The sequence below is a fragment of the Geotrypetes seraphini genome, chromosome 5 (assembly GCF_902459505.1).
Source record: "Geotrypetes seraphini chromosome 5, aGeoSer1.1, whole genome shotgun sequence".
Lineage (NCBI taxonomy): Eukaryota > Metazoa > Chordata > Amphibia > Gymnophiona > Dermophiidae > Geotrypetes > Geotrypetes seraphini.
Window position 1 is genome coordinate 8,154,796 of NC_047088.1, and position 14,193 is coordinate 8,168,988.

Here is a 14,193-nt window from a genome sequence, read left to right on the forward strand (position 1 = left end):
ATATGACGCTAGTGCTTTTCTATAATACAGCTGAGGGGTCAAGTGCAGATATTAGATGGGGACAGGCTAAGCTCAAGGTAGGTTGACTGGTTTAGTTACCGTATGTGTAGCAAGTTAGTCAGTCACCCTATGTATTGAAGGCACCAGACCAAACCACCTAGCTTCTTTCATAGCATGTTTGTAATTGTAAATTGTGTGCGTATTTGGGAGGAATAAGTGCATTCTTCAGTCTCTGCAAGCATTTGTTACGTAGAGGAGGTCAAATAAAAAACAGAAACCATTTGGAATCAGCAAATCGAATGCACTGGGAGAGAGAAGACCAGGTTAATGCACTGCTGCAACATCTCAGCGCAAAATGCTTTGAGTCAGGAGCAGGGGCTGAGCTTTCCCAGTTTCGAAGAATGCATTAACCTGCAGCTAAGTGATGTCAGGTACAGGAGGAGACCCACAAAGCCACGAGCCGTTGTCGTGGTGACAGCTGAAGGCTTAGTAACCATGACAGGTTCCCCCGAGCGCTGCGCAGCCATTCATTTCCATTCAGTAGCGGCAGGAGTGCAATTCTCTATTGTTGCCAGCCAGCCTCAGCCGTAGGAGGAGGCAAGGTGACATTTGGGCCGATGCTGCCAGGCCTGGGTCAAATGGTCCCAGCTGGTCCGGTTTCGGTTCTGCCTCATGCCATGCGTTGGCTTCTAGTTCTGATTAAGGGAGCTGAGTGAGATAATCCGAATTATGAATCTCATGCAGAGAAGCAAAGCCCAGGTCAGATCAGAGTCTGCCTGACCTGAGGGGGGAGGGGGGCATAGGGATGTCTGTTTTGCAAATAATTCCTATTAACTCTAAGTTATGAAATTGTCATATTTTGTTCTAGCTGATTATCTCATTATCATTTGTCTCCAGAAATGTTTTCCTAAATCTGTAAAGACAATTCTTACAGAATGGAATAATATCAGTGGCTCTCTCTTCAATTTTTGTGGAACTCTTTATGCCAAATATATTAGTACTAGTCTTTAAGCCCGTTACATTAACGGGTGCTAGAATAGATGTGTCTGTCTGTCTTTCTTTGTCTCTCTCTCTCATTGGCCGCTGACTTTCTTTCTGTCTCTTTCTCTCTCTCTCTTTGGCCGCTGTCTGTTTGTCTTTCTTTCTTTCTGTGTCACTCCTTGACCACTGTCTGCCTGTCTTTCTGTCTCTCCCTCTCTCCTTGGCCGTTGTCTTTATGTGTGTGTCCCTCTGTTGCTCTCTGTGTGTGTCTGTCTTTCTGTCTCTTTCTCTCCTTGGCTTCTGTCTGCCTGTCTTTCTGTCTCTCCCTCTCTCCTTGGCCGCTGTCTGTCTTTCTGTGTGTCTGTCTGTCTTTCTGTCTCTCTCTCTCTCTCTCTCCTTGGTCGCTGTCTGTCTGTCTCTCTCCTTGGCCACTCTCTGTGTGTCTATGTGTTTTTCTGTCTCTTTCTTGTTGGCAGCTGTGTGTCTGTCTGTCTTTCTGTCTCTTTCTTTCTCTATCTCTCTCTCCTTGGCCGCTCTCTGTGTATGTTTCTGTCTCCTTCTCTCTCTTTCTCCTTGGCCGCTGTTTATGTGCCTTTCTGTCTCTTTCTCTCTCTCAATGGCTGCTGTGTGTCTGTCTTTCTGTCTCTTTCTTTCTCTCTCTCTCTCCTTGGCCGCTGTCTGTGTATGTTTCTGTCTTTTTCTCTCTCTCTTTTCTTGGCCGCTGTTTATGTACCTTTCTGTCTCTTTCTCTCTCTCTCTTTCCTTGGTTGCTGCCTGTGTGTCTTTCTGTCTCTGTCTCTCTCTCTCTCTTTGGCCACTGTCTGTCTTTCTATATCTTTCTCTCACTCTCTCCTTGGCCGCTGTCTTGTCTGTCACTTTCCTTCCCTCTCTCCCATTCCCTGCCTGCGCCCCGCTCCCCTTCCTTTGACCGCCCCCCCCCCAGCCTATCCCACCCCCTTTGCGGCAGCGCCACCAGCCTCCAACAAATCCTCATCCTCGACCCAGAAATTCACCCAGAGGGGAGAGTGGAGGCAGAGGAGAAGGCTGTGCGACCACGGAGCGGCAGTAGTTGTGGCCTTCCCTCCCCTAGCTCCGTAGCTCAGTTGCTGCCGCCGCCTCTTTCTCTCCCCGATGTCGGCTCCCAATGTGAGCACGCGCCACACTCTGCAACATTTCTCTGCCGACCACAGAGCGACGGACGCACGGAGCCACAAAAATTGAAGTGCGCATGTGTGCTAAGGGTATTATTATCTTAGATGAATCTCATATTGCTGAAAGGGCCAAATCTACTGTTAAGCATAGTGAAATCTGGGGACACTTTAAATACATTGGATTATGTACAAGTATCGATAATATGCTTTTAATATTCCTGTTCTTCTAAAATCTTTAAGAAAGATAATTTGAACTTTGTTTGAAAGAGTGAGTCGGGATGCAAATCCAAGCCAGAAATGCACCCCTGTGTAACATGCCCCACCCACTATGTAAAGGCCAAGCTGGGGGGGGGGAAAGAATGGGGAACAGTTTTGGCACCCCTGTTTCTCTGACACCCTTTGCAGCTTCCTGGACCTTCTCAGAAAATATGCCACTGCGAAAGGTCTGCTTATTCCAAGTGAACCATCAGATAGAAAAAATCACTCTATGGACCTGTTCAAAGAGTAAAGTTGATTGAATGATGTAACACAGTTCACCAAAACTTGCTCAGAATCAAGGAGGGGAAAACTGGGGCGAGCCCCAGAAAAACCACCTCACAGCCCAATCATCGCATGAAGGGTAAACGGTATCATTATATCATTCCATGTATGCTTGTATGTTGATAAAATGAGCACTATAATGATTAGATAGTTTTTAAGTCCAAGAACTAAGCAAACTTAACTTATAGCTTGCGGGTTCCGACGTGCACGTTTCGATCCTGCCTCAGGGAACACACAGGAATTGTTGGAAAAAACATGCGATGGGTACAGAGTTTCTGAGAAAACAAAGTTAAAACGTCAATACTTTATTCAAAAAATAGATAAAAGACTTTTTCACATGAAAGTTAAAACAATTTAGACTTAGCTCACGGCTAAACAGCAAAAGGACTCACCAGGATGGACAAATGTCTCCCATATGAAAGCGCAAATGGCGCAGGTTAACTGCTTTGAAAGGTAACCAGAGCGGAATGACCGCCAAGGTTTTAAAGGACACTGTACGACGTGATCACACACTAAAACGTGATGACGTCATAGCACTTATGAAAAAATCAGGTGCCGGAAAGACTGAAGGGGTACTATCAATCAAAAAAGGAAAAACAACAAATAAAAAATGAAAAATAAAAATAATGGAAAATAATTAAAAAATAAAAATAAAAAGTACAAATCTGGATGAACTAAATAACAAAAAACTGAATTACAAAAAACTGAATTACAAAAAACTGAATTACAAAAAACTGAATTACAAAAAACTGAATTACAAGAAAACCCGCCACTCAATCTCACTGTTAAGACCTAGTGGATGTAAGGTGTTTAGTTTGAAAATCCAATGTTGCTCCCTCACGTGTAATTTAGCTTTTAAGTTACCACCACGGGGTAACACTGGAACTTCCAGAACAGAAAACTTCATTGAAGTGAGGGGATGGTTTTCGCTCACCCAATGTTGGGTGAGTGGAGCTTCCATTACTCGAGTGGATATTCTGCTAAGATGTTCCCCAATACGCGTTCCAAGTGAACAGCATGAGGGGGGGCCATCCTTAACCCTCCTTTAACAAAACACCTCCCTCCCTCTCTTTATAATCTTTCCATCTCTTCTCTTCTCCTTTCATTTGTTTTTCTATATACCAAAGCTGTGCATTTGCATGTGTCGACTTGACTTCTGGAAAAGGTGCAGTTTACTCCAGGACTTTCATGGAGCTCTGCTGTTTAGCACTTTTTTGTTCCAATTTAACAAGAATTAGCACCAAAGAAAAGTGAAAACAGGGCAGAGGAAAATGAGCCATGGATAAGAATGTGTCTAGTGGAAACCAAATTTGTGTTATCTTTCGGTGGTTCTGAAGCTTTTAGTTCACGTTTGTGTGTTTGACAAAGAGTAGGTCACCAGAAAACATCATTAAGGTTGCTTATTTTCTTCTGAGTGCCCAATATTGATCTGATACCTATCGATAATGAAATATCTACCAAAGGCTTTTGTGAAATAAATAGGCCCAAAGATGGAAACCCTGGTCTCGGAATAACAAGGGTTAGAAAGATTGGCCCATCAATAGTTAAAATTGGTTTGAATTCAAGAGCAAATCTTATTCCAGAACAGGTTAACTTTTGGACCATGAAAAGTATGTGTGACAGGGGCCTTGACCCGGCTGTTGGAGACTGTCTTCCATTGTCTCAATGTACTGCAAAGTCTAATGACTGTATGAGTCTGGATCTAGATTCTGTAAACGCTGCTTAACTCGTTGGTAATGAGGAACGCGGCGTATAGCACACGTCAATCATGAGTTAAGCGTCATTTATAGAACTGAGTCTAGCAGTGCCTACTTTGGATATAGGAGCTGGTAATCATCAAAACCAAAGGCACCCCCTAGTTATGGCAGCGCCTAAGTCTAATTTATTTATTCATTCAATTTTTTATACCGTTCTCCTAGGGGAGCTCAGAAGCTTTTTCAACCTTCACATGCTAAGAAAAGTCAGATCCTGCTTCCACCAACAACACTTCGCTGTCCTCGTTCAATCCATTATTCTATCTAGACTGGATTACTGCAACTCCATCTACTTAAGCCTAACAAAGAAAAGTCTTCTCAGGCTTCAGCGGATTCAGAACACCGCGGCTAAATTAATTTTCGCAAAAAGCAAATTCGACCACGTCTCCCCGCTTCTGTCTAAGCTTCACTGGCTCCCAGTTCTCCTCAGGGTTCACTACAAATGCGCCTGCCTAGCCTTCAAGTCTCTACACGGCATCCTTACTCCCCTGTTTCCACTATCTTGGCTCTCCTCGAATCCTAACTCCACCAGATCCACTCAAAAATTCATACTATCATTCCCCTCTTTAAAAGGCATCTCCCATACAGGAAAACTTGGAACATCCCTCTTCTTCAAGATCACCGAGCTGTGGAACAGCTTATCTGCCCCTCTTCGGAGTTCGTCCTCCCTCCAACGCTTCAGAAAACATTTGAAAACTTGGCTTTTCTCTAAAATGTAAGCACTCCCTCCCTCTCCACTTTATTTAGTCCCCTCTTTCTTTCCTTTTTACCAAGCCTTTCTTCTTCCCATTGGAGTTCCTTTCTTTAGTAATTCCTGTAAACCGTGTCGAGCTCTACTTCTGTGGAGATGATGCGGTATACAAACTTAAGGTTTAGTTTAGTTTAGTTTATTCAGGTTCTCAAGCATACACTAGATGCCTACACAGAAAACACACCCATGATCCACCCTTAATCATGCCCACTTTGGACTAGAAACAGGAGATCCAACATTAGAATTTTGAGATTCTCAGAATCATCAGAAGGAGGACATATGATCTCCTTTTGAACAACATAGTTCCCAAATACCTTGGGCACTTCTTTCAGTCTGGCCCTGGATTTTGAAAGGGCCCTTCCAGACCTCTGAAGGACAAGAAATACCTGAGGCCTGTTGTTGCTAAGCTCCAGCATGTGCTTCTCATCTCAATCACTGCAAGAAATAGCAAAGTCTGGTATGATTAAGATTTTCTTTCTTTGGAAAATAATTGTTTTCTAAGTCCATAGAGGGGCATAATCAAAACAAACGTCTAAGTCCGATTCGGATGTATGGTGCTAGATGCCCAAAGTCAGCAGTGGGAAAATGCCCATTTTTGAAAAATAAGTCTAGAATATTTTTTTTAAGCAAATCGTCTGTCTGGATGTCCAGGCTATTGTTCATCCTGACCACCAGGACGTCTATCTTTATACCACATTTTTGCCCAAAATTTCATCCAAGTCCCAAATGCCCAGAACAAGACCATTTGAATGTGGGATGGGCCAATCTTGTAATGGACTGGCCACCCAGACATGGCAACAGAACAGTGGGGCACCTTAGAAGACACTGCTGTGAACTTCACAAAAAGAGTGCCACATAAACATCTCACCAGAACTCCCTTATAGGTTATGGTGAGCCCCCCACAACCCACTATATCCACCTATCTATAACTCCAATAGCCCTTATGGCTGCAGGTGGCACCTATATTGCAGTAGAGTAGGGTTTGGGGGGATTTTGGTGGGTGCACATGATCCACCATAAATGTAGTGGTTAGAGTGGCTTAAGGGCCTGGGTCCTCCTCTCTAAGGTTCATTAGCCCACCCCCCAGGCTATTTGGGACCTTTGTGTGCAGCTCTACTAGGTTTTCCTATTCCAGGTGCTGATGTTCTGGAGACAGGTATGTACTTTTTATGCTTATCTTTGTGGGGTTGTGAAGGGGTCAGTGATCACTGTATGTATGGCTTGGAAAAATTATGTTAGAAGTTCCTTCTTATGCTGATTTTAGAAAATTGTTAAAGCCACAACTATTTGATAGGTTGGTATCTTAATACATTCTGTTTTAACATTTAATAAGTTCTTTTTCATTTAACTTGTATTTTATCTGCATTGTATGTACTACTTTTATTTGTTGTGAACCGCCTAGAACCTTTGTGGTATAAAATTATTATTATTATCACTGGGGGAGTGTGTGTAGATCTTTACTTTGTCTCTGCGGTGGTTACCTGGTCATTTTGGATACCTTTTGGGCACTTAGACCTGTTTTTATATCGTCTAACTCATAACGTTTACGTTTTGTCCAGGATGTCTAGTAAAACATTTGATTATCTGTGAAGGATGACTAAACCTAGGTCGACCCCATCTCGCCCTAATCACTCTTCCTGGGCACGCAGCAGGATTCAGAAGCCTAAAAAGATCTGCGACACGTCCAGAAAATTGGTTTGATTATTGGCACTTGGACAATCTGTCTTTTAGGTCGTCCAAGTACTGACTTGGGTGGGTTTTTTAGACGTGGTTAAGTTTTGATTATGAGCCCCATAGCAGCTAAAAGGAAAGTATTCTGAAATATGAGATCAGAAGTTAGAGACACAGGAGCCAGATTTGCTGGTGACATAAGCCATCAACACCTTCTCCTTCACTGAACCAGAAAAACTTCAGCTTTCATTGACAAATACAGGCTGTAGTACTCCAAATAACATTTCTTTCCTCTGTTATGTTCTGTGATTGAATCTATATCATCTACTTCAGCCTATTGGCTTTTGCTAATGCAATAAATCTGGTGACTGAATTCACACGGCGACAATTCTGAACTTAAGGCTTATTACGCTTTTCATCTTCACGATAAAGGAACGGCAGCTTAATTACCTCCAAAGAAGATGGCCTACCAGCCATTTTATTCTTAGAAGACAGGTGATTTATAAGAGAATGCTTTTTCTTAATGTGCCTATGTTTGGCTATTCATGTTTAAGGATGTTGGTTGTAACCTGCATAGCTTTTGGGATTTATGCAGGACATAAATGTTTTTAAGTAAATCAATCTGACTCTGCATTTTGTCTGTTTTCTACCAGGAATATCACTCAGAAAAAAAGTGTAAGTTCTTCACCCACATATTTGATTTGATTTGCACAGCGGTGAGATTAATTTACGGTCTGAGGAAATACGACCACGTGACACCCTGTTATCGTGAATTGCATTGGCTTCCTGTTGAGACCCGGATGATCTTTAAGTTGGGATGTTTAAGTCGCCTTTGGAGTTGCTCCACTATATCTCGCCGATAGGTTCCTCATAGTGTTACACAAGAATAGTACAAAATCACAAGCCCTCCTTGCATTCCTGACAGTTAAGCAAGAAATATCACGAGCACACTCTTGCATATCAAGCTGCTTATTACGATAAAGATTTTCTTTTTTGGGGGGTAATGAAAGGGGTAGGCTTGAAGCAATTCAAGAAAAAGAGTGATAAAGAAAGATGTATTGCAACAAAAAAATCACTCTAAATAATGTTTATAAGGATGCTGTGCAGATGGTATAATTAGGTCTACAAAAATTTTTATGCTCAGAATCATGGAGGGGGTAACCGGGGAACACCCCAGTACCTCCCACCTCACCGCCCAATCATCGCATAAAAAGTAGACAGCATATTATATCATGTCTTTAAAGGTGCAAACTAAACCACAGCCCGATGGGGCTACAAATTTTTAAAGGTGTACGTCTGGTTATTTTAGAAAAACTCAGCAAACTTATCTTTTAGCTTGCAGGTTCCGACGTGCACGTTTCGTTCCTGCCTCAGGGAACCAACGATAGTAGGTGGAACACACTCATGCGGTGGGCTCAAAGATTCAAAAATAGCACCTGTCTCACGCATAAAGCGGAAGGCGTTTGTCACGGCTTGTTTCTTAGGAACCTGCAAGCTAAAAGAGAAGTTTGCTGAGTTTTTCTAAAATAATTTGTAGCCCCATCGGGCTGTGGTTTAGTTTGCACCTTTAAAGACATGATATAATATGCTGTCTACTTATTATGCGATGATTGGGCGGTGAGGTGGGAGGTTCTGGGGTGTTCCCCAGTTACCCCCTCCATGATTCTGAGCATAAAAATTTTTGTAGACCTAATTATACCATCTGCACAGCATCCTTATAAACATTATTTAGAGTGATTTTCTCAAAATTGGTAGCTGAGTTTGGTCTGTGTTATCTTTTGTAGCTGATTTGAACATGCCACATGGGTGGTTTGTTGTTCGTTTCCACATCAAACTTTTGTCCACATCATTACGCAGCTGATCTGCCATCACGAGTTGGTTTTCTCCTGGAAACAGAGATCTACTTTCTACCATGCAATATTTGGTTCTCACTTCTTCTGAACTCTGCAGAGAGCAGGACTGCTTTGTTTTCCGTTGACCCTTTTCTTAATGGATGTCCCGCTACACAAATGTTCTGTTACTACTTAGCCTGGTATGTTTTCCTCCTATATCTCATGATAATGCTGCCTCACAGCTCACAATTTACATGTCTCTGGATATATCTTTTCATTTCATTGTTATTGAGATATTGTACTTTAATACAGAAATCATTATTCTACATATTCTAGGTTGGCCAGTGTAGGAAGTGGTCTTCGGAGGACAGTATGACGCAGTGGTTAGAGCTACAACCCAGCACTTCTCCCTGTGACCCTGGGCAAATCCTCCACTGCCCCAGGTACAATAGATAGATTGTGAGCCCACCGGGACAGAGAGGGAAAATGCTTCAAGTACCTGTATGTAAACACTTTGAGTGTGATTGTAAATCTACAAAAAGGCAGTATACAAGTAAAAAAAAAATTCTTTTCTTTGATCTTTGTCCTTCTGAGCCATGTTTTTCTGACCTATTATAAGATCCCCTTTTACGAAGCCGCAGGCGTAAGTGCAACAAATGCTCCGATGCCCATTCAATCCCTATGGGCGAAACTTAATTTAGGCAAGAGACATCCAGCTCAACGGAGATTTAAGAACAGTCTCTTACTTGATAATGACTTCGTATCTTGCATTGAAACATTCATCAAAGATTTTCTGAAGCATAACTCAATTGACCAAAATAATGTTTCTACGGGAGACATAAAAAGTAACTCTAAGAAGTAAAATTCTAAGTTATCCTTCTTGAGGGAAAAAAGGAGGATTTCTTGAACTTACACACCCTTTAAAACAAGATCAAAGAACGAGAAAGTCAATATCAAGTCTCATACTCCAAGAAGATCTTTTTAAACTTGATTTGTTTAGAATATAATTTTAAGAAAATGGTCAGCATACAAGCCTGCCATAAACATTTTATTCAAAAGAATTTGGTGACAATAAAACGGGCAACATACTTGCCCAATTTTGTAGCGGAGGAAGAAACCTATCTCGTCCTACTTTAACAGTAGATCAGCAATTTTTTAAAAAAACTTCTGTTTTACATTTCTTATGTGCTGTGGTTTTGTGTGTTTAGTGGACTGTGTATGTTACTATGTTACTCGCATAGATATGTAGATAGGCGGGTTATAAATAATTTTAAATAAATTTAAAAACATTTATTAGGAAAGATCTCTACTAAAGAAATCATCATATATATGGAACTCTCTCCCTAACAACAAAGCTCCAGGTCCTGATGGCTTGATTTCAGAATTTTACAAAACATTTCAATTTCTCCTTTCATCATTACTACCTATACTTTACAATACACTCCACTCCAACCTTTCTGCCCAGAGAAGCTTTGCTGATGGTAATATTTTTAATTCCTAAAGAAAACCTGGATCACACCAGAAGTTCCAGCACTTAACTATTCATTGAGTGAAAAAAATATTTTCTCCTATTCATTTTAAAGAAAATAAGAATAGCCTTACTGGGTCAGACCAATGGTCCATCAAGCCCAGTAACCCGTTCTCATAGTGGCCAATCCAGGTCACTAGTACCTGGCCAAAACCCAAGGAGTAGTAATGGTATTTCCATGCAACTTCATAGAGTGTCACCTTCTTTTTGTACTTTTTAAAAGAGTAAACAATGGATATATATTTACTAGGTCAGCTCCACTCAATATTTTTCAGATCTCTTTCATATCCCCACTTAGCCATCTCTTCTCCAATATGAATGGCCCTAGCTTATTAAGCCTTTACTCATATGAGAGGAGTTTCTTCCTCTTAAACATTTTGGTCACCCTCCTTTAAACTTCTTGTATATCTTTTTTGAGATACATCAACCAGAATTGCACTTGGCAGTGGGACCAGTGAAGCATCCAGTTAGGACCCAGGGGGACCCAAAAGGCAAGCAAACATAGGACTGGTGGTGGCCCTATAAGAAGCAGGAAGAGTTTAAGGTCCGAGGCCAAGGGGGTCTGGCGAGTGATCAGCAGAGGGACTGGCGGGACCTGTGGTGACTAGTGGAGAGACCAATAAATGGTACCAGGAGCTGCCAGAAAACTCCCTAGGAAGCAGCCCTTTAGACCCTGAGAACATTGGTCAAAAGTGATTGGTAAGTGGCTGGCGGAGGGACTTGTGGGGCCGGTGGCAACTGGTGGAGAGAAAGGTAAATGGTACCAGAAGCTGTCCAAGACCAGGAGGGCCAATGAGAGTCGGAGAGGATCTGGAGAAGAATGAGGGTCAGGGAGGACCCGGTGATAACCAGGAGGACCCTGGAGGGACCTAGTTATAGATTTTAGAAGAATATGAATGAAGTGTGTTTTTGGTGATCTTGTTTTGTTTTAACAGTATCGGGTGATGAGGAGGACAGCCAGAAGCACCTGGGGAGTGGAGAGGTGACGAGTAATGACCACTCAGACCGATCACACGATCAAGCCAATGGAAAGGTAGCTGCCTATTATCAAACCAGAGTTATTTATTTAATTCTCTATCCCAAAGAGCTCAGGACGGGTCACAGGTTAACATACATAATATACAGTTACAGTACAAGCTTCTTTTTTCTGGGACACGTTTGGATCCTAACTTGACACCTAGGGCTCCTTTTACAAAGGTGCGTTAAGGCCTAAACGCGCAGAATAGCATGCGCTACCTTGCCGCACACGCTAGACCTTAATGCCAGCATTGAACTGGTGTTAGTTCTAGAAGCTTAGCGTGGGTTTAGCACACGTTAAAATCCCGCGTGCGCCAAAAACGCTAGCCCACTTTAGTAAAAGGAGCCCATAGTAGGGATCTAATACCAATACAGGTAAAATTTTACAATACAGTTTTTATCCTAACGAGACACAGACCGAGGATCTGGTATCAATATAGATTTATTTGTAATCTATCGGTCGCGGGATTGTTTTTATTGCTTTCCTAAACTTGGAGTCTTTCGAGGGATCTGATCTGCAGGGGCAGTCGATTCCAGTAGGTTGGTCTGAAGTGGGAGTAGAAACGTCATTTCCATAGTGCTACTAGACATTCACAGTGCTGCACTTTTTCTGCCCTAGTGGGCTCACAAAGTAAGCTTTTGTACCCGGGATAATGGAGGGGTTAAGTGACTTGCCCAAGGAGCTATAGTGGGAATTGCACCCAGATCCCCAGGATCAAAGCCTGCTGCACTAATCAGAGAAATGACAGAGGGACTTCCACAGAGCCTCCTCACCAGTAACAGAAGGAACCTGGTATAAATCTCACCCAGAATTATGAGGAAGGAGCTGCCTTTGAAGTCATTTAGCCCAGAAAGGCTCTGCAAAGGTTGTTTCAGCAATATTACACAGCAATTACATGGTTGAGAAGCTCTTACCTCAAGTAAAACATTGATTAATATTAAAGCTCTCAGGACGTGGCTAGGAAAAACCTTGCATTGCCACCCTATTACTCTGGCCTCCTCAGAACTGGGTGCACACCTCGGCACTTCGCTCATACAGCCCAATGGGACCCGTTTCACTGTGATACAGCATGAATGCAAACACAGAAGAACCCGTAAGTCAAACCACTTCATCTCATTTAAGCTAGAAGTTTATGTATTGGTACATAGTAAGCACTGCTTTGGGATAGCCCAGGGGTAGGCAATTCCGGTCCTCAAGAGCCGGAACCAGGTCAGGATCTCCACAATAAATATGCATGAGATAGATTTGAATCTCCAGGAGGCAGTGCATGCAAATCCATCTCATACATATTCATGGTGGAGATCCTGAAAACCTGACCTGGCTCCGGCTCTCGAGGACCGGAATTGCCTACCCCTGGGCTAGCCCAATATCTTCAAGATCAGGTTGGGTTTCTCTGCAGAAGTATTATGTACATTTATTTTTAAATTATAAATAAGTGAATTGCAAAGCTGAATAAAGACATATATAAAGTGATATGGAAATAATACATGTATAATGTTAAACAGTGAATCATAGGTGGTTTAGCTGTACTTTGACTGTCTTCTGCATCTTGTTCTAAATATATCATTGTGAGCCTTTATAGACCATTCTTTATATCTTGCAGTGACTCAGCACAGAAAATGATTGATCCGAGTGCATTTAAAGCCAGTTTTCCTAGTGAAACAGGTCTCGTTGGGCTGTCTGAGCTAAGTCCATGTCCTACTCTTTGCTGGGCTATGTAAGTTAAGCATATGTTCTGTTTTCTTTGGTTTTTTTTTCAAACGTCTTTTTGTGGAGCTTGTACTGCTGGTCATTCAGTCGGAGGAATATACTTTTTTTAGTTTCTGGAAATTACTCGACTCATTGCTACAGTTGCTTTTCATGTGTTGAGAGCACCACCTGCTGGTTGCCGATTACACCCCTGAGGCAGGCTCTTAAGCCGAAACACGGACCGTGTCAGGTCCACGACATACAGCGAATATAGGATTAAGACTGTTATACCAATACCCTAATAAATATTTACTCATTTTGATTGACCCCTGGTTGATGTGTACAGTTACTAACTCCACTTGTACGATTTCTATTTTTTTTTACTTCATTCATATTTAAGTGCAAAAATGGTCTTGTGTGATATGACTATGCATATTTTTAATTTGAAAAAATATGATCACATTAGTTCATATTATCAAAAACTTCACCGGCTGCCGTTCGAGTTTGGATGTATTTGTTATAAAGTTTTATTTGGGTTAGCTCCATCTTATCTTGTTGCTTATTTTAGATTTTTTACATGTAAAAAAAAATATACGTAAATCCGGTTGGTTTTATTTTCCTTCAGCGAAAATGTGCCGTTTTAAGAAATTCTTTGATAGGACTCTGGCGTTTGAAGCAGGAATAATGAATTCATGTTTGAATGCTCTTCTCTCTCCAGCCCTCACTTATCATCAGTTCTGGAAAGATCTTAAAACTCATCTATTTAAACAATATAATATTTAATTGATTTCAAATTTATAATGATAAGCAGATTTCTTATTATTTTTATGGCACAATGTTTACAGTTTTCTTATCCATTGTAATATAAATAAGTTGTATTGTACATATTTTACTTTGAATAAGTTTTGGACGCATTTTGTTAGTCAGTATCTTTTATTGAATTATGCTACTTCCTTCTATCAGACATTGTTAGTTGGATCTGTATTTTAATTACCTGTTCAAGAACTGATGCTTTGGCGGCATAGAAAAATAAACTATTATTATTATTATCATAAGTGAGGAAAGTTTTTCTGGGGATCAAAGAAAGGAAACGTGAACCAGGTATCTCAAGCACAGAAATGTGGCTTTTTTAAATCCTTTTTTCTCCCTTTTGAGAAGACTTTGGGCTCCTTTTAACGTGCGTGACCATCACACGCTGGCCAAAAACTACCGCCTGCTCAAGAGGAGGTGATAGCGGCTAGCGCAGCTGGCGGTTTAACGCACGCTATTTCACGCATT